The sequence below is a fragment of the Lacerta agilis genome, chromosome 9 (assembly GCF_009819535.1).
Source record: "Lacerta agilis isolate rLacAgi1 chromosome 9, rLacAgi1.pri, whole genome shotgun sequence".
Lineage (NCBI taxonomy): Eukaryota > Metazoa > Chordata > Lepidosauria > Squamata > Lacertidae > Lacerta > Lacerta agilis.
In genome coordinates, this window is record NC_046320.1 from 18,256,018 (window position 1) to 18,281,322 (window position 25,305).

The window sequence follows — 25,305 nt, forward strand, 5'->3', positions numbered from 1 at the left end:
CTTTACAGCTGGAAGCCTTTAATGCAGGGAGTGAAGAACATTATACCCCAAGAGAACTCCTCATTGCTCCTCTCATAGCTTCAGCAAGACTGGTTCCAGAGCAGCAGCCAGTCAGGATGACCCCTGGTCTCTCAGTGCAGCCTCCTCCAGCCATTGCCACAGTGGAGTTCTCCTAACTTCCTCCTACATTCCTCCCAGAATGCCTTGCCAAACGCAACCCCTCCCTTCTGTAAGCTTGCCCCTGTTCTCCAGACCTCTGTTTATAAATGGGTGCCATCACGCCCCCATTGTCCCAAGCATCTTCCTTTGAATGGGCCATCAACACCTTTGCCATGCTAAATAAATAGCATCCAGGGAGGACTCTCAGCACTGAGTAATTTCATGGTGTCCCAGTAATTCTAACATCCCTAACTCCTTAGAATCATGGTGCTTTTGCACTCCCGGACACTGGTACCCCCCAAATCTGTAACAGTATAAAGGGGACATGGGACACTGGTGGCACTGTGGTCTAAACCACTGAGCCTAGGGCTTGCTGATCAAAGGTCGGTGGTTCGAATCCCCGCAACGGGGTGATCTCTCAGTTGCTCGGTCCCTGCTCCTGCCAACCTAGCCATTCAAAGCATCGTCAAAGTGCAAGTAGATAATAGGTAGGGCTCCGTTGTGCAGTAACGGCATTTCGTGCGCTGCTCTGGTTTCGCCAGAAGCGGCTTAGTCATGCTGGCCACCTGACCCGGAAAACTGTCCTGTGGACAAACGCCAGCTCCCTCGGACAGTAAAGTGAGATGATCGCAGCAACTCCAGAGTCGTTCGCGACTGGACTTAACTGTCAGGGGTCGTTTACCTTTTTTATATAAGAGGGGACCAAAATCATAGATCATACGATGGACAAAGCAATCACATGAAAACCACCACCACACAGAAACGTCTCCTTACCGACAAATAAATGTTGAAATGTTGAAAACATTTCAAGATGACAATGAACACACCATAAAATGCTTGACTGAACTGCCAGCTGCAAGTTTTAAAAAAGCTATCTTTTAAACACGGGGCTGTTATTAAACGCAACTATATTCCTTCCTTCTCGCCGTGCGCTTCCTCCCCTCCCCGTCAAATTAAGCAATGTTATCTTTCATTTAAAGCCAATGAACAGGAACCATTGGTCAAGGCTTGACACGAGGAGGGAGAGACGGCCAACCATCACCTGTATCCATTATACCCACTGAAGATAGTCCTCCTCGAGAGCCACCAGAGCGGCCTTGCCAGTAGCCGCCACACACCCTACCAAATCGCTATTCCCAAATGGCAAGAAGCGATGTAGCTACAGCTGCCAAAAGGGGGAAAGGGTTCATTCCTCCACAAGTTCAACGACCTCCAAAAAGGGAAGAGCAACAGATTCTTTCCTCTTTTAAAATTAAACATCTACTGCTTACAAGCCAAAGAATGCGATCCATACTCTCCTTAATAGTTAGGCACCCTCCACCCCTGCCAACTCCAACAAAACAAAATTGTGTTGCTGTGGATAGCCACACTTTAAACACTTCCCACTCAGGGTTTTGCAGCTTTTGTGTGTGTCAGCGTTCTATAAACAAGCCTAAGGGGAAAGTCTCAAACAAACAACTTCTTGTTCAATCACAATTTTCTTACTTTTGAAATAACAGCAAAACCGACAAACTAAAGACACTTATATTCTTGTAGCAATGAAGGCAATTAACAATTACAGTAAGCAAAGTACCCCCAAAAAATCACTGTAGTTTTGCAATCCAGGGTTAAAATCAGTACAGTTCTTCAAATTCCATGGCATCTGGCCGTATTCAGACATAGGCGGAACCTGCTCCTTATCTCAGGAACCATCCTGCAAAACTTGGTTGTGATGACTTCAAGTAGTGCCCAAATGCATGGCAAACAAACAACTTTCTGAAATGTACAGCGGTTTCTACGGAGCAAGAATTAAAATTTTCCTATGTTCCTTATGTGATTTATGAATTATTAAGTTTTTAAAAATATTTTTTGTACTGAAGATTTGCTTACACAAGCCTTTTCCTGTGGAACAAAGAGGACAACTTCCAGCTTTCACCCCTTATTTTTGTTTTCGTCTTTTCAAGGGAAACTTTCCAAGGTATTGTGATCTTCTCCTGAGAAGCCTCAACTAAAACAGTTCCTTCAAAATCATGTCAAAATCTACTGTTTAAGCCAGTTCATATGTCTAAAACAAGCATTGAAACATGGGGGGGGCTGTTTGAGAGATTGTGTAATGGCATTCATGAAAAATTAAGTGCTTAATTTGTGATAAAACTTTGGAGAGAGAGAGAGAGAGAGAGAGAGAGAGAGAGAGAGAGAGCATTTGAGGCCAACCAGAGCAAATTACCAATTCAATCTGATGCTAACTTGCTGGCAGGATGGATGGACCAGAAAGCACACACAACTGTGACCAAGAAGGGAGTGAGCTACACCCCACAGTCATATTTAGATTTGAATCCCACTATCAAAACATTACAGTGAATAAATAATTTTCACAGGTGTGCCAAGAGTCAAGGCTCCAGTTAAAGGCATGCTTTTGAATATCACTGCATAGAAAGTAAGGGGGGGATTTAAAGCAGGTGGCATTTCACCGCATGTTTCAAGAAGAAGAAGAAGAAGAAGAGGAGGAGGAGGAGGAGGAGGAGGAGGAGGAGGAGGAGGAGGAGTAGTTTTGGATTTGATATCCCGCTTTATCACTACCCTAAGGAGTCTCAAGCGGCCTAACATTCTCCTTTCCTTCCTTCCCCACAACAAACACTCTGTGAGGTTGAGGGGGCTGAGAGACTTCAGAAGATGTGACTAGCCCAAGGTCACCCAGCAGCTGCATGTGGAGGAGCGGAGACCGAACCTGGTCACCAGATTACGAGTCTACCGCTCTTAACCACTACACCACACTGCTAAGAGCTGATCCACAAACATTTGGAATAAGTAAAGCTGCTGGGACTGTACCACTTCAGATTTCAGGGGGTGGGGGAGGAGAAGAAGAAGAAGAGAACTGCATTTCCCAATCTAAAAATAATAATATAAAACATAAATGCCTGCCCTTAGGTTCTACTCCAGCATCTCTTGACTTTCTAGTTTTCTACACACAAGAAGTACTGGACAGCATCTTAATCTCGAGGCTGTGGGTTTGAACCTCATGTTGCACAAAAGATTCCTGCATTGTGGGGCTGGGCTAGAGGACCCTGTGGCCCCCTTCCAAATCTACAATTCTATGATTCTATGACACGTCATGTGCATCAGAAGATAGGGTTGCCATATTCCAAAAAGTGAAAATGCAGGCAGAGTTGTTGAGGTTTTTTTTGGGGGGGGAGGACATCTCCCCTCCAAAAAAAATCATTTGGGGGCTTTTCTTTGATTTTGATATATATATATATATTTAAATCACCCTACTTTCCATACATCCAGGTTTCACCAGACATTTTGCTAGTTCATCAAAAATCCACCCAGATGCCATTTTTCTGAGCGATTCCCAGGCGTTTCCAGGAAAATCCGGGATTATGGCAGCCCTATCATAAGAGGCTCTCTAGTGAGATATATTGGGGGCTGAAGGCAAGGACCTGGTTGTAACTCAACAGATGGTCTTCCCCAGCCTGTATCCCTATAGATACTTTGGATTACAACTCCCAACCCCTAGCCATTAGCCACACCGGTGGGAACTGATGGGAGCTGTAGCCCGAAACATCTGGAGGGCACCAGGTTGGGCAAGGCTGGTCTGTGGAGTGAAGCAAGGCAAGGCAGACAGGAAGGCAGGGGGGCAGTAAATCTAGCAGCAATTCAATATCTGCTGCTGTACATCAACACAACTATAGATAAAGGAAAGTAATAGTGCCACTCTATTCTGCCTTGGTCGGACCACACCTGGAGTACTGTGTCCAGTTCTGGGCACCACAATTTAAGAAGGATGTTGACAAGCTGGAATGTGTGCAGAGGAGGGCAATCAAAATAATCAAGGGTCTAGAAGCCAAGCCTTATGAGGAATTGTTGAAGTTTAGCTGGAAAAGAGGAGACTGGGAGGAGATATGATAGGTAAAGGTAAAGGTAAAGGTAAAGGGACCCCTGACCATTAGGTTCACTTGCAGATGACTATGGGGTTGCGGTGCTCATCTCACTCTATAGGCCGAGGGAGCCGGCGTTTGTCCGCAGACAGCTTCCGGGTCATGTGGCCAGCATGACTAAGCCGCTTCTGGCGAACCAGAGCAGCGCACGGAAATGCCATTTACCTTCCCGCCGAGCGGTACCTATTTATCTACTTGCACTTTGATGTGCTTTCGAACTGCTAGGTTGGCAGGAGCAGGGATCGAGCAACGGGAGCTCACCCTGTCACGGGGATTCGAACCGCCAACCTTCTGATTGGCAAACCCTAGGCTCTGGTTTAACCCACAGCGCCACCCGCATCCTGTTAGGAGATATGATAGTCACCTTCAAATATCTTAAGGGATGGAACAAGACTGTTTTCTCCTGCTCCGGAGGGTAGGACTCAAACCAACGAAATGAAAAAAAAAAAAAATAAAAAAATCCTTCCAGTAACACCTTAGAGACCAACTAAGTTTGTTCTTGGTATGAGCTTCGTTTTCTTCACACTTCTTCAGATACACTGAAACAGAAGTCACCAGGCCCTTATATATGAAGTTAAAAGAAAGGAGATTCCGACTAACATCTGGAAGAACTTTCTGACAGTAAAACTGTTCAACTGTGGAACAGGCTCCCACGAGGGGTGGTGATCTACTTGAGATTCCTACATTGCAGGGTGTTGACCCTCGGGATCCCTTTGATTGTATGATTCTATGAAGAAACAATCTGCACAGCTTAAGGAGATACGGCAGGTTTAACAGGAGAAGATGAAGCACCACTGGAATGTCCCTTCTGTTTTGTGAGCAGCTCTTGAGCTAGCAAGGTTCACCCTGAGCATCCCACTTAGCATTCTGCAGCAGCTCCTTCTAGCCAGCTGCACCAGGGAGCTGACAACAGAATTAGGGCATCAGTGGCTCTTTCCACCATCAGGCGGTCATGATGGAGTATGGAGTATCCAAGTCCAACATGCCTTGCACAACTGATCCCTGGTACATGGTTTGCTGCTGGCATGTGGAGAATAGCCGTACTCCTCCTGGATGTTCCTGGCAGCAACTGCCATGGGTTTTTAGTGTGCACCGTCAAATCCACAGGCTATACCCTGACAGCCACAAAACCGTGTTTGTGGCTGACCTCTCAGGCCAAGTGTAAGACAGCAGCAGCCCTTAAGACTACCCAGAGATTCAGCAAAACAATGAAGCCCACTTAATCACTGGTAGCATAAGAACAAAGGAACTTAGGGCATTTCAAGCTGTGCATTTCATAATGCTGTTAGCAGAACCCATCAGATGTTTTTCCTTCATTAGGCTCTTCCTGTGACCCTTCAGGAGAGGAGTGCCAAAATGATCGGGGCAAAGCAGCCTGAGTTGTTTTGCCTTCAGCTGTGTGTTTATCACTTGCCCTGGTCAGCTATTTCTCTTTACCCAAACGCTTCCAGAAAAACAGCAGTTAACCAAAAGCCCTTATAATCTAAACACCGTTCTCCATTATTTGAATTCTCTCCCAATATCTGAGCCAGTCGAATTTGCAAAGCAACAGATGGAACCAAAGAAGGAACTTGAAAGTGTAGATGAGAACCTTGGGCTGTTCTCAATGCAGAAGCTCCGGTTATCAAAGACACAAGCGGCATTTGTAAGCTGGGGGGGGGGCAGGGGACTTGGCTTTTCTGCCAGTGGGAACTGCTGTTATGGAAATGGCCGCCAAACTCTGGATGTGTGGACAAGGATCTCTCCCCCTCTTTCTCTCTCATGCACACATTTCTCTTGGTTGGATCTTAAATGTACAAATTATCTATAAGTAAGATTTTGTTTCTTTCTTGTGGAAATGGGATTGCATATGCATGCACACACCCTCTCACACAGACTAAGCAGAATGACTAGCAATAGGAAACCAAATGTCCAGAAGGTGCGTGAAAATGATTAAGGAATAAGACTGTTCTTTCACTCTGTTTCAGCAAGTCGAAATTACCTCTCCAAGTCCTGCTCAGTGATGCATCTATACCAGATATGGGGATTCTGTGACCCACCAGATATTGTCAGACTGTAACTCCCAACAGCCCCAGTCAGCATAGCTGCTGGTTAAGGGATGGTGGGTGTCGGAGTCCTACAACATTTGGGGTGCCACAGATCCCCAACCCTGGTCTATACAGCTGTGAGGCTGACTGTTACTCACTTCTGATGTCAACATTCACTCCTGACAGTCATTCCCACATCTTACACAAAACCACTGCGAGAGACCGTTGCCTCAGAAGAGCGAGAAACATTCTCAGGGATGACTCACACCCTGGCCAGCACCTTTTTAATCTCCTGCCCTCCGGCAGGAGATATGGAAACATGATACCACACCAACAGGTTAAAGAACAGCTTTTACCATGGGCCGTGAGCAGGGGTAGCAAGGGGGGCGAGGGGGGCGGGCCGCCCGGGTTCCATAATGGAGGGGGTGACAAATTATCAAGAAACATTTTTTTTGATTTTTTTTTGATTTTTTTTTTTTGAAATGCCTGCTCCGAAGGTCTTATCTTACTATACTAGGGATTATATCGCTATATATGAAATTTCATGCATATCGGTTAATATCTTGACCCTCCTCCACCAAAATAGCTGTTCACTTGGTGTTTTCCTATGTCATGAAGGCTGAAATTTCAGTTCAGAGAACACTTACTGTCCCAACCCTAACCCTGTGGAAACCCATCTACTTAGACTTTAATTTGATTTTGAGATGTTTTTAGGAGGTAATTTAATTATTGTTTGATTTTATACCAATGTTATGTATCTGATGTTAGCCACCTTGAGCCCGACTTTGGCGGGAGGGTGGGATATAAATAAAAGTTTTTTATTATTATTACTTGTTATTATTCCTTTGTAAGAAAATATGAAATAATAAAACAATTTTTGCGGGGGGAGGGAATCAATGGGGGGGGTTTGACAAGAAATTTTCCGCACTGGGTACCACCTGACCTTTCCATGCCGGGGGGTGTGTGACAAAAAATTTACCTTGCTACGCCCTGGCCGTGAGGCTGCTAAATGAAAGACAGCAACATTGCAGCTGACGTTTGGGGTTGGTGGTAGTATGACAGCACACAGAGTGCGACAAGGACTGAGAGATTGGGGGGAAGGGGGGTTCGTTTAATCTCACCGTAAACATGTGATACAGTGACAATAAAGTATTTCTATTTCTATTTTTTTCCTAGAAAAAGAGGTGCTGCAATTCCCTTGTTCTCTCATAATGGCAACGGCAACCCAACCTGAGCTAATAGTCCCAACTTATGAACAGCTTCACACTTTCACAGCTGTGCTACAACAAAAGGAAAGGGTGGGTGGGTTTAAATGTCCCTGGTATCTTCTGGGGAAGGGAAGGTGTGGGAATTAAAACCTACAGGAAATTCTCGGCATTTGTACTCCATGTAAACTTTGTAAAAAGGGCTTTTCTGTGCCGGAAGTGAGGTCGGTGAGTTCCCGCTGAGAAAAAGCCCTCACATAGCAATCCTTAATCCTTAGCCAGCAAAGCATGGATCCTTCCCCCCACACGTGACACAACATTTAGATTATCAATTACAATAAGAGCTGGAATGCAAGAATCTTTTCCCCAACATGGGGCTCGAACCCACACCCTGAGATTAAGTCTCATGTCCTACCAACTGAGCTATCCATCAGTGCTATATTTTCTCTAATGCTCCTGCTATATCCAGGGCTACAACACACGAGCAGACAAGTCTGAGGTGTCCGTCCGTTGCCAGCAACCTTTTACTTTAGCATCATGTTGAGAAGCTACTCATCAATTCGCTCCGGGGATTGTGATCAAGTAAATGGTGTGAGAAGACGGGAGAGGTCTGGTGTAAGGTTCCTGACACGACAAAGACATTGAAACCTCCAGGTGCAAGTCGCATTTCTGTGGGGTCTTCCCCTATGAAATTCCTATGGGGAAGCAGCACCCGGTGGAAAAGCAATGGCATTATTACCCTTCCCCTCGCTAAGGGACTAGGAAAGTAGTTTAGGAGGAGAGGGCAGGGTGGCAGAAGGAGATTACAAATGTGCAACATTGGACAGGCAACATAATTTCTAGTTACTCTTCTTTTCTTAGTTTGCTTTCTTTTTAGTCATCCTCATGGTGCACAGTTAAAAGCTTTCTCAAAGAAACCATACATTTGCTGACGTGAAGAACAGCATTAAGCAGCTACCGTAATAGTCCAAACTTGTGAACAGCTTCACACTTTCACAGCCTGTGCTGCAACAAAAAAGAAAGGGGTGTGCGTGGAAATGTCCCTGGTATCTTCTGGGGAAGGGAAGGGAAGGGTGGGAATTAAAACCTACAGGAAATTCTGGCATTTCTACTCCATGTAACTTTGTAAAAAGGGCTTTTCTGGGCTCATATCCATCTGGAAAAAAAGACTGGGACCAAGAAAGAAATTTGCTTTGAGGAGTTTTTCTGACAAGGCTCCTTTTCTGTTCAAAACAGCTGCTGTCAGATGACTCAATGATTCCCCCTTTTTCTCATTTATTTCCATAAGCTGAGTCCTAAGCAACAGTGAAAGGCACTGGCCACAATCCAGCACAAGGTTAGTTAAATAAATGGGATTTAAGTATGCATAACCATATGCTAGATTGCAGCCATTTTATTTTCTCAGCGCAGGGCTGAGCAGTGTGTATTCTGCTTAACCTTAAAAAAACAGCAACAACTCCTGCTATCGGTTTGTGCAAACTGGGCATATTTTCACACCTATTCTTACTTTGAATTTAATTCTACTTTCAAATGTAATTTTAAAAAAAATATTAAAGCTGTTTGGTAAAGATGGGGTGGGTGGGGTGGAGAGGGAAACAGAGAGAGAAAATGGGCTGGGGGGCAAGCAAAATCAGCAAAAGGGTTTTAACACAACTCTTTTTTTTTTTTTTTTGCTGCTTGCTGCTTATTTGTAAAGCTAAAAAGAGTGAGGGAGGAGAATACCAATTACAAATGAGCCAGGACAGAACAATGGCTGCCTTGCAAATGGCAGTTAGCAAATCTGGAGGCCTGCCTTGGGAATGTGCACTCCTGCCCCAAATATACTACCCCTACCCCTTCCCAGAAGCAAATCTCCCCTCCTTTCTTAACACCCACCTCAAACCACTGTTAACATCAATGCTGGCAAACTACTTATAGACTCTCCAAGTGTCCCTATTTTCCAGGGATGGACCTGATTAGAGAAGCTGTCCCAGTTCCTCATTCATCCCAGAATGTCCCACTTTTCCATAGGAAGTCCCCATTTTCATTGGAGAAATGTTGGAGGGTCCGGTTATCCGACCCCTGAGCTGCCTGAAGGCAATCCTGTATGGGGAAGTTTGTTTAATGTTTTATTATGTTTTTATATATGTTGGAAGCTGCCCAGAGCAGCTGGGGCAACTCAGTAAGATGTGTGGGATATAAATAGTAAAATTATCAATATGGAATGGGACTGTCCCTATTTCATGGAGAATGTTGGAGGGTATGTAATTATAGCTGAGGGTGGGGGGGGGGGGTGTTGATCTAGGGAAGAGAGGATCCATTGGGTCTGTATTCCCAAGACTGGCTTCAGATCTGTTAAAAGTGTGGCTAGCCAAGCACCAGCAATATCTGCACCCGCACAATCATTATGGAAAACTCCAACAGGGATCCAGCCATGGTCTACACAGCCGGCATCACACTGCAAGAATAAGATATTACCAAGAACTGTGCTGTTGCAGATAAAGATAGATTTTGCGTACACAAAAGATCCTGGGGAAAGGGAGTCGATGATAAGGGCAATTTAGTTCCTTTATCTTTCCAGAACCATACACAAGGATAAATATAAGCCATCAGGGTTAAGTTAGGATTTGCAAACAAATGAAGCGGGCATTCTATATCACGTCATCTTTCCTTATCTAATGTCAACTTGAATGGCAGCAATGGGCAAATACAGAGCGTTCTATTGTCACAACTCATCTGGGGGTTCCACCCCCTTCAGAAACCAGATGTTACACAGCAAGCTTTCTGAATGTTTGTATTAATGACCAAAAAATGAGAAGGGTGGTACCTTGTGGACCCAATATTTCAGGTAGTAACGGTGAATGCTTTAAAAGCAGCATCCTTTGTTTAGCACTGTGCACCGGGCAGGAAAGCCACCCTGCAGGAAAGTAGTTTAACCCCAAAAGCAGGTTCGTCTTACTGGTAGCTGAAGGTGCAACTCCTGCTGCATCAACGCATTTTGTGCCAAATCCTACAAAACCGTGACGAATTTTTCAGCAATGCCAAATGCATTTTCACCAGCACACGAGCATTTATTTCCACTTGTCCAGAAAACAGTAAACAGAGAGAGGTGCAGCTCAATGAAACTGGCAAGCTCTTCCAATATACGAAACCATGGGACTCTCCAGAAGTTGAACTCCCGTTCCCATCGGTCGTCAGGAATGATGGGTTAATGCAGTGCAACTGAGGGCCACAGATTCCCAAACCCTGCTCACAATTAAACTGACATCATTCACCATCCACAGAGGCAAAACTGCCTGTTAACTCTTGCTATAGTTGCGATAGTCCTCTGAGCTCAAGACTTTCAGAAATAAAGGATCCCACTATTAGGTATGTTTTATTTCCAACCCAAAGAGAAATAATCAAAGAAAGCTTTTTCCTGAATACTTTTGCCCTTTTCATACAATAGCCCCTAAGTACGAACACACAACTTACAGCTCAACGAGGAACGAAGAAAGATCCCTCTCTTAAGGCGGCTCGTCTCTCCAAGAGCCATAATTCAAATGGAAACAGGATGGGGAAATGGAATGGACAATAAATTTGTGAGATGAGTCCAGAGAAGTCTGATATAAAATGAGCAGGCACACGCACAAAACAGAAACTCATTTGGGAATGGGATGTGCTTTAACCCCTTCCCTTCATTATTCTTCCAGAAAGCTCTGTTCCAACTACAGCTGTCCAAGCATTGTTCCAGCACCCGGGGTCCTGACCGCAGTTTTGGTTTCGAGTCCAATTTTGAGAGGTTAGCTCTGGGGTCAGGCCATAGGAAATAACCGGTTAGCTATGACAGAGTCTACACCGCAGAAGCCACAGCCAACTGTTGCAACACATTGGTAGAGATGTTTCAACATTCCGTCTTCTCTCTCGGTCTGCAGAAGTGCTGGTGGGATATCAATGTGCACAGAACACCATGATTGTCTTTATGTGGTTTTCAGGAGGAGGCTAGGAGAGTCCTCTTATGCCCTTCCTTCCACAACTGCCTTGGGAGCAGGCTGGCAGCATCCTGAATCGCGGCTTGAATTATCTGACGGGAGGCAGTGTTGGCCACCAACCTGGATGTCTTTAAAATAGACAAAAATATGCAAAACGGGCAAATTAATGGACAAGAGGGCTATCCAAGTCTCCTAGCCATGAGGGCTATGCTCCGCCTCCCAAGTCAGGGCAGTAATGTTGCCAGAAACCACAGGAAGCGAAAGGGCTCTTGGGCTCAAAACTGCCCTGTGGGTTTGCCACAGGAATCTGGCTGGCCACTGTGAGAACAGGGATGTTAATTTAGATGGGCCATTGGCCTGATCCAGAAGACACTTATTGCGTCCTTGCGTTCCCGCACTCCACATTATCCCCTACAACTCCCTCATGGAATGAATTCTGGGAGGCCAAACAATTGCTTCCATAGGGACTCGGAGACAGCACTCCCATGATCCCTCTCCATTTATCAGGGACAACAAGGCTAGCGTCCAGCTGCCCTCCCGCCTGGGCACAGCACAACCTGTTATTTCCCCTGTGAAATCCTGCTCTTTTACCCTGTAGAACGCACCCAGAACCCCAGAGTTTGGCAGGAACTACTCTAGGCCCCAGCAGCCAAATTATACCCAAGTTTCATTAAGAATGGAAAAGCAAGAGAGAAGGGCAAAATGGAGAAAGGAGATCATGGAAATAAAAGAGCTCTTTAGCTCATACCTACTTATGCTGACCTAGTAATTTACAGACAGGCATGTAGTCTCCTTGTGAGTAACACATCATAGGTGGTCATTTGCTGGGTTTCTGTTTATTGATGAGGAAAAAAACAGATGCTGAGCTGAAGGAGGTAGGATCACATCCCCTGTTTTAAATGCTTACTGCCCACATTGGGTTGAGTGACAGCCGACACTCTTCTTAAGCCAATTCAAAGCACAGATCACACTTGACAGGTACCATGTGACACCTTTCCAAGCATGGGGGGGGAGGGTCCACACTCCCTGTGGAAGGGAAAGATGACTATTGCTGGTGGACATGGCCACCCAGATTTCTCAACCTTCCAGCCTACAATATCCTGTGCTTGTGGGGCTCCCCCCCCCAGCAACACTTAACAGTAACAGAAGGAAGTGTGGAGTGAAAACAGAAACTGTTGCCCTGACAAACTGTGAAGAAATCTGCTTTGAGGATGTTTAACAGTTAAAGAAACACCAAAGAAATCTTATTTCGTTGCAAAACAATGGATATTCCAAATGCAGCTAAAAGAAGTCTGCTTTATGCCAGCATGGTTCTCTTTTGAAAACAGAAAACAAAATCCCTGATGATTTGCCAGCACCTACACCCATGCAAAATTCTTCACATTTTCTTATTATTTTTCTTTGTCATGCAAATGTATTCCACTGTGAAAATACAAACAGAGCTCTCGCTTTTCTCACAGAAAAATCCCACTTATTTTGGAATGAGAGTTTTAACCAATTTAACTGCATTTATTAACATTGGACACACAAACACACAGAGTCTGCAAGTATCTTCAACTCGCTGTGTCAAAAGCCAAACCACACAGCCCTTTCTGCTCCGAGCGACACTTGCAAGCTGAGACAGGGCATGGGTTTGGCTTAGATAAAAGGGTCTTCTCAGCAATGGCCCCTTTCAGATGGAATGTCTTTCCCATCAAGGCTCAGGTGGCATCTCCTTCATGACCCTGTGTCATTTCACATGTTATTTTATTTTTTTCATCACAAACCCGAGCCTTATTATGCCATGTTTATTCTGGAGTTGTTAGGTTTGTACTCCCTGCGACTTGGTGTACGATCTTCTAGCCCCATCGCTCTTTCAGAATTAGGGTTTTAGTGCTGCTTTAGGTTTGGGTAGCTTCGCTGTTAATGCAAGGTGCTGAAATTGCCAAGGTTGCAGGTTCGATCCCCATATCGGACACTTGCATATTCCCACCATTGCAGGGGTTGTACTAGATTGATCCTGAGGGTCCCTTCCAACTCTACATTTAAGATGCCTGCTTCTTGGGAGAAAAGCAATAACAAACCTAGACAGCATCTTAAAAAGCAGCAGACATCACCTTGCCAACAAAGGTCGTATAGTTAAAGCTATGTTTTTCCCAGTAGTGATGTATGGAAGTGAGAGCTGGACCATAAAGAAGGCTGATCGCCAAAGATTTGATGCTTTTGAATTATGGTGCTGGAGGAGACTCCTTGAGAGTCCAATGGACTGCAAAAGATCAATCTATCCATTCTGAAGGAAATCAGCACCTGAGTGCTCACTAAAAGGTCATAGAATCATAGAGTTGGAAGAGACCACAAGGGCCATCCAGTCCAACCCCCTGCCAAGCTGAGGCTCCAATCCTTTGGCCACCTTCATGAGAAAAGAAGACTCCCTGGAAAGACCCTGGGTTGGGAAAGATTGAGGGCACAAGGAGAAGGGGATGACAGAGGATGGGATGGTTGGCATGTTCTCGAAGCTACCAACACGAGTCTGACCAACTGTGGGACGCAGTGGCAAACGGAGTGCCTGACATGCTCTGGTCCATGGGGTCACGAAGAGTCCGACATGACTAAATGAGCTAAACAACACAACAGATTTACATAGAAACGGTATCCTTACTGATTTTTGTTGTTTTACATTGCTTTAACTGTAGGGTTGATTGTTTAGTGCTGCACAGAATTGCATTTTTGTTGATTTGGCTATTTGAGTACAGTGGTGGTACCTCTGGTTAAGAACTTAATTCGTTCTGGAGGTCCGTTCTTAACTGAAACCGTTCTTAACCTGGGGTACCAATTTAGCTAATGGGGCCTCCCACTGCTGCTGCTGTGCAGCCGGCGCGCGATTTCTGTTCTCATCCTGAGGTAAAGTTCTTAATCTCAAGGTACCACTTCTGGGTTAGCGGAGTTGTAACCAAAGGTGTTTGTAACGCAAGGTACCACTGTATATATGTTGTTTATATTAAGAGTAATATTATATTAAGAATCCACCCATTAAGCAGACCCTCAAGGGTGGGCTAATAATATAAAAATACCCCCCAAAAATTATAAAATCACAATGAAACATAATAAAAGCAGCAGCAAATCATGAGGCAGTAGAGGGGTGGCCTCATTAAAAAAAAAATCACTGCACCTCAACCCTTGAAAATGTGGGACACTTTTTCCATGGTTGCCCCTAGGACCAGGGAAAGGAAACCTGTCCCCCCTGTATTGGTTGTTGGACTCCAACACCCATCATCCCTGACCACTGGCCATGCTGCCCGGGGCAACCATGGAAAAAGTGTCCCACATTCACTGCTCCTCGAACTACATTTGGCAGCAACACCCATGGTCATGGCCTTCGCAGCTGATCTGAGCTTCAAGGAGGTCACTATTCAGAACGGAACCAACGAATCAATAGACTTGCACAACTATTTCATTGGGTCTATTGAGTGTGACTAATGCTTACCCTATATTCTTGTTCAGCGCCAGGAGAATGACAATTATTGGACAACTGGTAGAGCTTAAAAACAATAATATATATATTTTGCCAAGCAGCTCAGATTTTAGAACAAGTCTCCAAAACAGACAGGCAGTTCTCACTCCTATAACATGGTTTCTACCAAGTAGATTCCCAAGCCAAAATAAACTTCCTAAGAAAAAATCTAATAAGCGTCCAGTTTCCAGGAAACTGTTCTTTATTATCCATTTTGCTACAGTTCTCTTTCTTGCAGGGTTGAAGTCATTCACGAAACGTTTGAGCATTTATAGAGAACTTTCTTTCCCTGACTTCTATACACAAACTCTTTCTAAAGCATGTCTGCAAGCCAATATTGCTCTCTCATTAGGGTTGAAACCAAGAGCCAAAAAGCCGTGAGCCAGAGTGCAGCTATAGTTCAGCCACTCGGTTTCGCCTTCCCCAATTTCCTACTATTATTTCTGACTCCTTTTTCACACACCCTCTGAGGCAAATGTCTGAAATTCCCATAGGGATTGCGTTAAGGACTGAAGTAATGCTACAAATGCCACTCAACCCCCAGTCAAACAAAAGATAAGCCCAAATAAGTTCATTCTTTTTCTCTCACAGTGACACTATTCAGAGACAGGAAGGAAATTTGAGGAGAAAAGAGAGAGCCTTCCTACAGAAATGCTGCCTTGAGACTCAAAGCTACGATAGCCATTTGCCCCCAGAGTGGCACATCATGTCTATACATTCACTTTCAAAAATAAAGCATCTCCTGAAATTCTACACTGTGGGGAACACGCAAGGTGATGGATTCTCTCTGTACCGTGAACTACCAGCAGCCGCTTCAAAACAAGAAGACACATGTCAGTCCTTATACATTAACAGGAACGAGCAGATCCAACAACCAATAAATAACTGGCACAGAATCACAGAACTGGAGAGTTGGAAGAAAATGGCGGCCATCTAGTTCAACCTCTGCTTTAAGACTTCCAATCAAGGAGAGTCCACTACCTCCTGAGCAGTGGCAAAGCTGCATGCTCCGCTACCAGGGGGTGGAGAGCAGGTGGGGGCACGGAGCGCCTCCCAGGGGCATGGCACGCCACCCCACAGGGGCGTGACATGCGTTCTGGGGGCGTGGCACGCTGCCTGTGGGGGCGTGGCGCCGGCACATGGAGGGATGCAGCGAGTGTCCGGGGGGAGCGCCGTGATGGCACCCTACCGGAATAGTGGTGCCGGGGCAGTCTGCTCCCTCCACGCTCCCATTCCTCTGCCAGTGCTCCCAAGGGAGACCGCTCCACTGTCGAACAGGTCTTGCTGTCAAAACATATTGCATATGCATGCACTTAAAAGCTCTTGTAATAACTTTCACCATTTGTAAGCATTCAGCACTATTCAAAGCTGCTGATTCTTTAAAAGCTTTCCAATCTCAGCTTTGTACAAAGAGCAAATATGGGATCCATTTCACCATTCCCACCCAAATGGTGCAATGAACCTCATTTAAAAACTCCTTTAAGAAACAGTGCATGACTGAGAAGAAATTGCCATGTATTCATGAACTGTATGACAAGCATGCACTGCTGGCTACAGATTTGTGCTTTTTCAAGCAAGTTTTTCAGAACACTTCCAGAACACACATCCAGATTTAGGCAAAGTCACTGTCTAGAGTTTAGAAAAATCAACCCACCTTTGGGAATCAAAAAAACACTGGCTTTCCAGAGGCCCTTTCCACTCCAGTTCCACACAGTGAGTCATGCATATTTCTTTCCAGTATGTTCACCCTAGTGATTATAGACTGCTACACCAAGCCAATTGCAGATTATATAATAAACAAGATCTCATGCTAGATAAAGAAAGAAGTGTCCCACAGGTGCATCAAACCACTAGCAATAGAGAGGCACATCTGCGAGTATACAGTTTGGATTGTTTATTTCCCTAGACACACTGCATAGAATTCTTGGAGCAAAGGAAGATTCTACAGTTAGAATTTCTACTCCATTGATATTCTTAGTACGCCAATAGCAGATGGGAAGCTTGATCTCTTCCCCTCAGGAATCATCATCATCTTCTTCTTCTCTTCTTCTTCTTCTTCTTCTTCTTCTTCTGCTTTGGCGATCACTCGTAGCCAAGTAAGATGGTCTTCCATGAACACGGTCTTAACAGTGAGTCCATAAGTGACTGTGGAGAACCAATTCTGGATCCACACATCCTTCCACCGTGGAGACATAGGTTTCCAGGTAGGAGTTGGTCACGGTGTGAGTTTGCCAACGTGCCTTCCTCTTAGCTCGTTTCTCCCTTTCGTCCTGAGTTCGTGCTTCTTCAAGCCCATAACACCTTTGGTAAAGGCTGTTCTCCAATTGGAGCGCTCGCAGGCCCGTGTTCCCCAGTTATCAGTGTTATACAAGTCTGTTGAGATTTGCCTTGAGAGGCTTTTTAAACCACTTTTATAGTCCATGGGTATTTCGCTTTCCATTCTTGAGTTGGGAATAGAGTAGTTGCTTTGGAAGACGATAATCAGGCATCCTAGCAACATCCAAAGCCTTAAGCCCCAACGTGATAGGATGGTTGCATACCCGTATGTCTGCTACCAAAGCTTCAGGAAGGAACAATATGCAGTAGACACACCTCAAATTTACCGCTGCCATTGCATATGCTTTCTCCAACTGTTCACTCAACCACGTTTCTCTTGGCCAGGCTCCATGAGGCAAAGTAAGAGAGATGTGGTTGATGGAGAGACGTGACTGGAGAGGAGGAGGACAACAGTTTCGAGGGCGGGAAAGGGGTTCAGTTTTATTTTCCTGCTACAAAATCTGCGTTCCAAGACCTGTGTCATGCCACCATTGTGTCTGTCTTGGAAGACAGATCCTTACAACTACTTTTCCATCTCCCTTGATATCCCCCCTAAGCAAATGGATGGCTGCTCCTTCACGTCTAATGCCCAACTCCCAACTTTACGTTCTATCAAATATCAGCCCAGATGTCTTTCATGCTGTGCTGCTCTGTGTCTGCTTCCCAAGCCTAAATTTATCCCGTTGAAATGACATCATATTCGCCGTAGCAATGCTACCTGCAATCAGGCAGAGCAAAAATGTGTAACCTTGAAATGCATCTACTATTCTCTCTATAGCCCATGTTCAGGCATCCGTGTCCTGAAACTTGAAGTACACCTCCTGACCCCAAGCGATTGCTACTAAGTAGGTGAAAACCACAATGGCCGTAGTGCCAATTTGCCAAGTGGCAAAAAAATTCCTACCCAGCCCCAACAACATTGGCGACCGACAACTGCATAGCAAGGTCAAATCAGAGCAATTCATTAGAAGAGGGTGTGTGGGTAGGGTGATCTGAGAAGAGGTGAGGAAGAGGGAGCCATACCTAAATGGCCTCGCAGCCACTCCCACCCTGCTGACTGATTGGCTGGGGCTGTCTCTCAACACAGGTGACGTGATTGGTCATGACGTAGGGGTGAGGTGGTGTACCTCCATCCCCACGCCGGAAAACTATTGATGGCACGGCCGCCTGTGCACAACGTTGCCCATCTATATAGAGGTGAGAAGATTTGGAATACACCTCGTCCCCCAGGCAATGATTTCCGTCGGTGATTTCCGACTCCTACCCCATGCATTTGCTGTATGTGTGGATGGAGAGTACCTGAACAGGGCTCTAACCAAGAACTTAGACTGTTGTTCCGCTGCCTTTGTTTTTTGAAAAATCAGTAGAACCAACAACATTATATCTTCAGTAATGGTCAATAATTAAACAAACAATAGCTCAGGATCCAGTTTCCTAAATCAGCAAAAAAATTTAATAATTATGTAACATATAAGAAGGATTAACCTCTGCTAAATCTAGCTCTGAGACACAGTTTTCTTAGGAGTGACTTTTACTGAAGATGAAGGAGGAATCAGGGTGCACTCAAAATAAAAACAGGACCCTGGGTATAGTGCATTCAAAAAGTCACAAGCAGTCATTATGTATTATTATTATTATTATTATTATTCTTATTATTATTATTATTATTATTATTTAAAAAATACTGTCTGTGATTTAAAATGTTCAGGCCCTAATCGGAATGCATCCCAAGAGATTCCCAAATAGCAATGTGAATTTTTCACTACCGCTGCACAAAGTTTAATAAGGCAGATGTGCTTGCATTACCCTGGAGAAAACGGCCACCACACATCAGGAAAAGACAACCGAAATGTCTTAGTCGCAAGATACTTACCATCCTGCAATGGGAGTTGGCAGTCTGTTGATCTTTTTGACCAAGCGGGCTTTATGGAATCAGCAACCTTTCACGAGAAAGGAGTGTGTCAGATGAAGGATCAGTTTAGAAGACTCAACTTGCAAATTGCTTTTCTCCCGGTTGGTGAGAACGCTTAATGCCAGCATACGACGGCAGGGAAACCTTGAGACTATAACTGGGACAAAATTACGTAAGCTGCAAGCGCTATTGTTTAAGTTCAGATTGGTATCTCTAGGTCTGTCGAGAGCTTCGAGCTGCAGTGCGTACTTAAGTGAAGGGCTGAGGAATTTGAGGCATGGATTCAACCTGTACACAACTGCTGGCTCTGGTCAACAGAAGGGAAGATGCAGCGAGGACTGGCCACACTAGAGCTGATTTATTACCAGCAGGCCAGAGGTCATGTGAGTCCCTGACCCCTATAAAATAGGGAGCAACCAGGAGTCCTTGATCTTCCCACTACAGACTGCCTTCACCTCACTCCCTGTCTGCCTTTCCCTTGCCTCACCCTCAATTCAACTTGAAAAGGAACTGAAGGGGTGTTGGCGCAAGAAAGCGAGGAGAAAGGGATGCCATCTGATTTTCTAGAAAAGAGGTGCCTGAATTTACCATGAACAAACTCCCTCGTTCTCTCTCAACTGAAGCCAGCATGCTCATGTCATTGAAAACCTCCACCGTCACATCTGTGGTGTCAATGTGACATCAAAGCACTGTCGGGACCTGCAACGTGTGTGTGTTGTGTGTGTGTGTGTGTGTGTGGATTTGATCATCACTGCATGTGGCTCACGGTTGTGTGTGAGAAAGGAACCATTGGCTTTTGCTCAACAGCGGTGATACTGCCATCCTAGGCCTTCTCAAATCCTACTCATTGCTTTCTGCATTTTTGTGGAGTTCTTCCTTAACCCCATGAGGCTGCGCACAGACCAGCACTTTTGACGGCCTGAAGAACCCAACGGATGTGTGGTTTGTGCTCCCATTGAGACACAAGGACCTGAGTTCCGGCTGAAAAAAGGGCCAGTCAGAAACCATGAAGCAGGAGTGGTGAACCTGTAGCCCCTCAAATGCTGTTGGACTACAAGTCCCATCATCCCCCACCCTTGCTGACTGGGGCTGATGGAAGTCTCAACACCTGAAGGGTCACAAGTTCCCCATTCCAGATCTGCATAGCAAACTAGAACGGTGTGACGCAAACTGGAACAAACTTCATACACAACTGGAACGGTTGGTGCATGCCACAATGTGTGTAGCGCTGGGTCCGACAGTGGATATGAATTCTCTCCCCACAGAATTCATGGCTCGGTGGTGGGCGCTGCCAAAGGTTGCGAATGCCTGCATGAGGAGAATTCATCCACAGAGATTCATTTCTGGATTTTTTCCACAGGTGACATTTGGATGAGATATCTGATCAATGTTCCTGGTCCCCTCTTGAGGCTGCTCGGGAGCTGAACTCAATTAAAGCAGAATATGGCTGCCAGAATATTAGCCAGTTCAGACTGGTGAAACCACAGCACATCAATTCTGCAGGAGTCACGCTCTGGCTGCCTCCTTGCTTCTGGGCCCAATTCACTGGTGCTAATGCTTATGCCCTAAGCTGCTTGGTACCCATATATCTAGAAGAGCGCATCTCACTGTACTAGCCTACCAATGCCTTAAAAGACATATTTATACGCCTGAGCCTTTTTGGAGTTTCAGCCTTGATTGCTAACCGCTCAGCAGCTGACTGCTTTTAGCTGCCTTAATCTGATTATCATTACATTTTTAAAAAAAGTTAGATGTTGCTATATCGTTGTTTGTTGTTGCATCCCGCCTTGGTTTGCCAGGGATGAAGGGCTATAATATTTTAAATAACTAAGGGGAGAAACGACAAGGATGTGTGGCCAAGAAATTGACAAGGAATGTTTAGGCAAAGAATGGGAAGGATGGGGGGGAAACATTGGGTTGTGTCTCTAAAATTGGAGGGGGAATGAAATAGCCATTGTTAAAGAGATTTCAAAGCTTAAGTTCTTAGAGAGAGAGAGAGACTGCGGGCTTAATATCCCTTTGAGCCAAATTCCCAAGATCAGAGAGTCATTTTTCAGTCTCTAGCGCCTACCACAGAAATAGATAAATAAATTTCTAAATCCTGAGCCCCCTGATACCACTATTGGTTTTTTCACTCATTTACCAGTTGGGGGGGGGGAGGTTCTGATGCTCAGCCACTCGGCATCAGATATTGGTTTCCCTTACCTTTAAATATCAGGCCCAACACCTTTATCTAAGTCAATGATAGCGGTATGAGTGGGGAAATATCAAACATAATAACAACAACAACAACAACAACAACAACAACAACAACAATCATCATCATCATCATTCGGGATTTGGATGTAATGAGGACCTTCAGGTACCTTGGTTTTCAAACGCCTTGGTACTCAAACAACTTGGAACCCAACACTGCAAACCCGGAAGTAAGTGTGTCCTGGTTTGTGAACATTTTTCAGAAGCCGAACGTACTCCATTTTGAGTGTTACAATTCCATTTTGAGTGCCACACTTCCGTTTGCAGTGTTACGCTGAGGTCTGTCTGTTTTTGCTATTTATTTGCGTTTTGTGGTTCTTTTTTGTTATGTTTTGTGTCTGTGTGGAACCCAGTTCAGCTATTGATTGATTGATGGATTGATTGTGTGACTGCAGTACATTTTGTATTGTTTTCATTTCATGGATCGATGGTCTCGTCAGATAGTAAAATTCATGTTAAGTTGCTGTTTTAGGGGTTGCTTTTAAAGTCTGGAACGGATTAATCCATTTTGCATTACTATCTATTGGAAAGCGCGCCTTGGTTTTGGAACTCCTTTGGTTTTGGAACGGGACTTCCGGAAAGGATTGAGTTTGAGAACCAAGATACCACTGTATTTTTCTTCCATTCCCAGCACCTAACCAGCATGACTCACAACTTGAGTGGAGCAGCATAACAGGAATGCTGAGAATGTGTGAATCTGCAGATCAATCAGATGCTAACTCTACAAGTGATGTGTGTGGAAGATCCCTTAGAAGATGCAGGGCTTCCCCCCCCCCAGCTGGAACTCATCTGGACCTCTGTTCCGGCACCTCTCAGTGGGGCGCCATTGACATTATAACAAGAATGAGGGAGGCGTTCGTGGTGAGTTCTTGGCACCTCTTTTTTTCTAGAAAAATAGCACTGCTTTGTTGTTGTTGTTCAGTCGTTGAGTCGTGTCCGACTCTTCATGACCCCATGGACCAGAGCACGCCAGGCACCCCTATCCTCCACTGCCTCCCGCAGTTTGGCCAAACTCATGCCAGTCGCTTCGAGAACACTGTCCAACATCTCATCCTCTGTCGTCCCCTTCTCCTTGTGCCCTCCATCTTTCCCAACATCAGGGTCTTTTCCACTGCTTAGATCCCTTAAAACACTGAAAGGGAAAGATTTCACAGTAGCTTCCAAAATAATAAAGCTTACCGGGGCCTAAAGATTTGGGTAATTTCCCAGATTATGTGAGTTAGCATCCAAATGGCTTGGGTTCTACTACTCAAGCTTAACATTGAAGACAATTTGCATGTAATGTCTGTGTGGCACACCCATGAGCCAGATGGTAGGTGAGAGAAGGACTAGTGTGCGGGTCCCCCATAACATATAACGTTTATGCACATATTTTAATTGACTTGGGCCAGGACTATTATAGTTCAGGAGACTCAAGTGGGGATTCCCACGCCCCATGTTGATTAACACACCCATTATGCAAAAGCAAAGAAGCAAACCATGAGAACGGCATCTTCCCAGTTTCATGCTATCAGCTGACAGCTGCAATGAGCACACCTGCTATAACTCAGTACACACGGGACTATGTACCGTACTCTGCACTAGAAGTATTAACCCAATGGCTCTAAAAGCTGTGCACCAAGAAAAACGTGGTACTTCTGCAACTTGTTTTAAAACAAGAAAACATTGTGCACTGTGATTTTGGTTTGATCATCGGGGGGGGGGGGGACCGGGATTAGATAAATTCGTGGGGAAGAAGCTACTAGTTCCTGTGTGTTGGACTAGCATCTGGGAAACCGGGGTTCAAATCCCCTCTCAGCCATGAAGCGCCTGGGTGAACTTGGGCCAGTCACTCTCTCAGCCTATACCTACACACACATACATATATATATGCCCTCTCATTTTCCTACTCATATTGAAATACTGCCCCTCAATGGGGCCAAAATATATTCACAAAAGGTTTTGGGGGCATGCGTACCCCTGCGGTCCTCTCCCCAAAAAAAGCACCGTATGTACCTACTGTCTACACTGAAGCCCAATGCCCTACTGGAAATCTCAGTCTTGGCTTCTAGGATTTCAGCAAGCATAGATTTTCAGAGTCAATGCCTTCAGCCATAAGGACTAGAAAACCTCTTTAAAAAAAAAAAAAGGACTGCAAAGGCCTCCATGAAGCACATCACACAGTGGCGGAGCTTCATACTCCAGCACTGGGGGTGTGGAGAGCAGGCGGGGGCGGTGCTGGCACACGACCTGAGGGCAGGGCATGCCGTCTGTAGGGACGGGGTGCCCAGGTGCAGGCAGGGGGCAGCCACGATGGCACCCTGCCGGGATCGTGCTGCCAGGGGCGGTGCGCTCCCCCTGTACTCCTCTTCCTCTGCCAGTGTATCCATATTCTGTGGCTTCTTCTGAACTCCTGCAGAACTGTGGCACACACCACAAAATTAAGGATATTATCCACTGCTGTGTCTTGAACATCCAAAACGCAGAGTGCATGTTCAGTAGAATAAAGGGGCCAGGGAACTCTGATTGTTGAAGCATAAGGTTAAAATTAATCAGATAATAGTCTAGTTTTGCAAGTGGTAAAGTCTTTCACCCTAGCATTTAAACATTTTTTCTCCAGACCAGCATAATACAACAACACCAAGTAATATTTCCTAACTTAAGAATTTCCAGAGTTAAGGCAGGTACTGCCACTAACTGCCTAATTTCCACAGTGGAAAATATTGAAAAGCGCGACTTGGTTTTGGAACGCTTCGGTTTTGAACAGACTTCCGGAACGGATTGAGTTTGAGAACCAAGATACCACTGTATTTTTCTTCCATTCCCAGCACCTAACCAGCAATGACTCACAACGTGAGTGAGCAGCATAACAGGAATGGGTCGAGAATGTGTGAATCTGCAGATCAATCAGCTGCTAACTCTACAAGTGATGTGTGTGGAAGATCCCTTAAGGTAGATCCAGGGCTTTTTCCCCCCAGCTGGAACTCACTGACCTCTGTTCCGGCACCTCTCAGGTGGGCGCCATGACATTTTAACAAGAACGAGGGAGGTGTTCATGGTGAGTTCCGGCACCTCTTTTTTCTAGAAAAATAGCACTGCTTTGTTGTTGTTGTTCAGGTCGTGTCCGACTCTTCGTGACCCCCATGGACCAGAGCCCGCCAGGCACCACTATCCTCCACTGCCTCCGCAGTTTGGCCAAACTCATGCCAGTCGCTTCGAGAACACTGTCCAACCATCTCATCCTCTGTCGTCCCCTTCTCCTTGGCCCTCCATCTTCCCAACATCAGGGTTTTTTTCCACTGCTTAGATCCCTTAAACACTGAAAGGGAAAGATTTCACAGTAGCTTCCACAATAATAAAGCTTACCGGGGCCTAAAGGTTTTGGTAATGTCCCAGATCTATGTGAGTTAGCAACCAAATGGCTTGGGTCTACTCAAGCTTAACATTTGCAGACAATTTGCCTGTAATGTCTGTGTGGCACACCCATGAGCCAGATGTAGGAGAGAGAAGACCCAGTGTGCGGGTCCCCCGTTACATATAACTTTATGCACATATTTTAATTGACTTGGGCCAGGGTATTATAGTTCGGGAGACCTCGTGGGGATTCCCACGCCCATGTTGATTAACACACCCATTATGCAAAAGCGAAGAAGCAAACCATGAGAACGGCATCTTCCCAGTTCATGCTATCAGCTGACAGCTGCAATGAGCACACCTGCTATAACTCAGTACAACACGGGACTATGTACCGTACTCCTGCACTAGAAGTATTAACCCAATGGCTCTAAAAGCTGTGCACCAAGAAAAACGTGGTTACTTCTGCAAGCTTGTTTAAAACGAGAAAACACTGTGCACTGTGATTTTGGTTTTGATCATCGGGGGGGGGGGGGGGGAACGGGATTAGATAAATTCGTGGGAAGAAGGCTACTAGTCCTGTGTGTTGGACTAGCATCTGGGAAACCGGGGTTCAAATCCCCTCTTAGCCATGAAGCGCCTGGGGTCAACTTGGGCCAGTCACTCTCTCTCAGCCTAACCTACACACACATACATATATATATGCACTCTCATTTTCCTACTCATATTGAAATACTGCC

General features: G+C 45.3%; 1 long non-coding RNA gene across 2 annotated transcripts in view; it reads right to left on the reverse strand.

The window, feature by feature from the left end:
* The window catches only part of LOC117052678, a 122,347-nt gene that overhangs the window by 16,289 nt on the left and 80,753 nt on the right, over positions 1 to 25,305 (reverse strand). The window contains exon 1 of one of the 2 annotated variants that reach the window (XR_004427306.1): positions 10,762 to 10,936. The exons of the other annotated variant lie outside the window; for it this stretch is intronic. This is a non-coding gene — a long non-coding RNA (uncharacterized LOC117052678). Of the gene's footprint in view, positions 1 to 10,761; positions 10,937 to 25,305 lie in introns of those variants that run through there. 2 annotated transcript variants of the gene reach the window in all.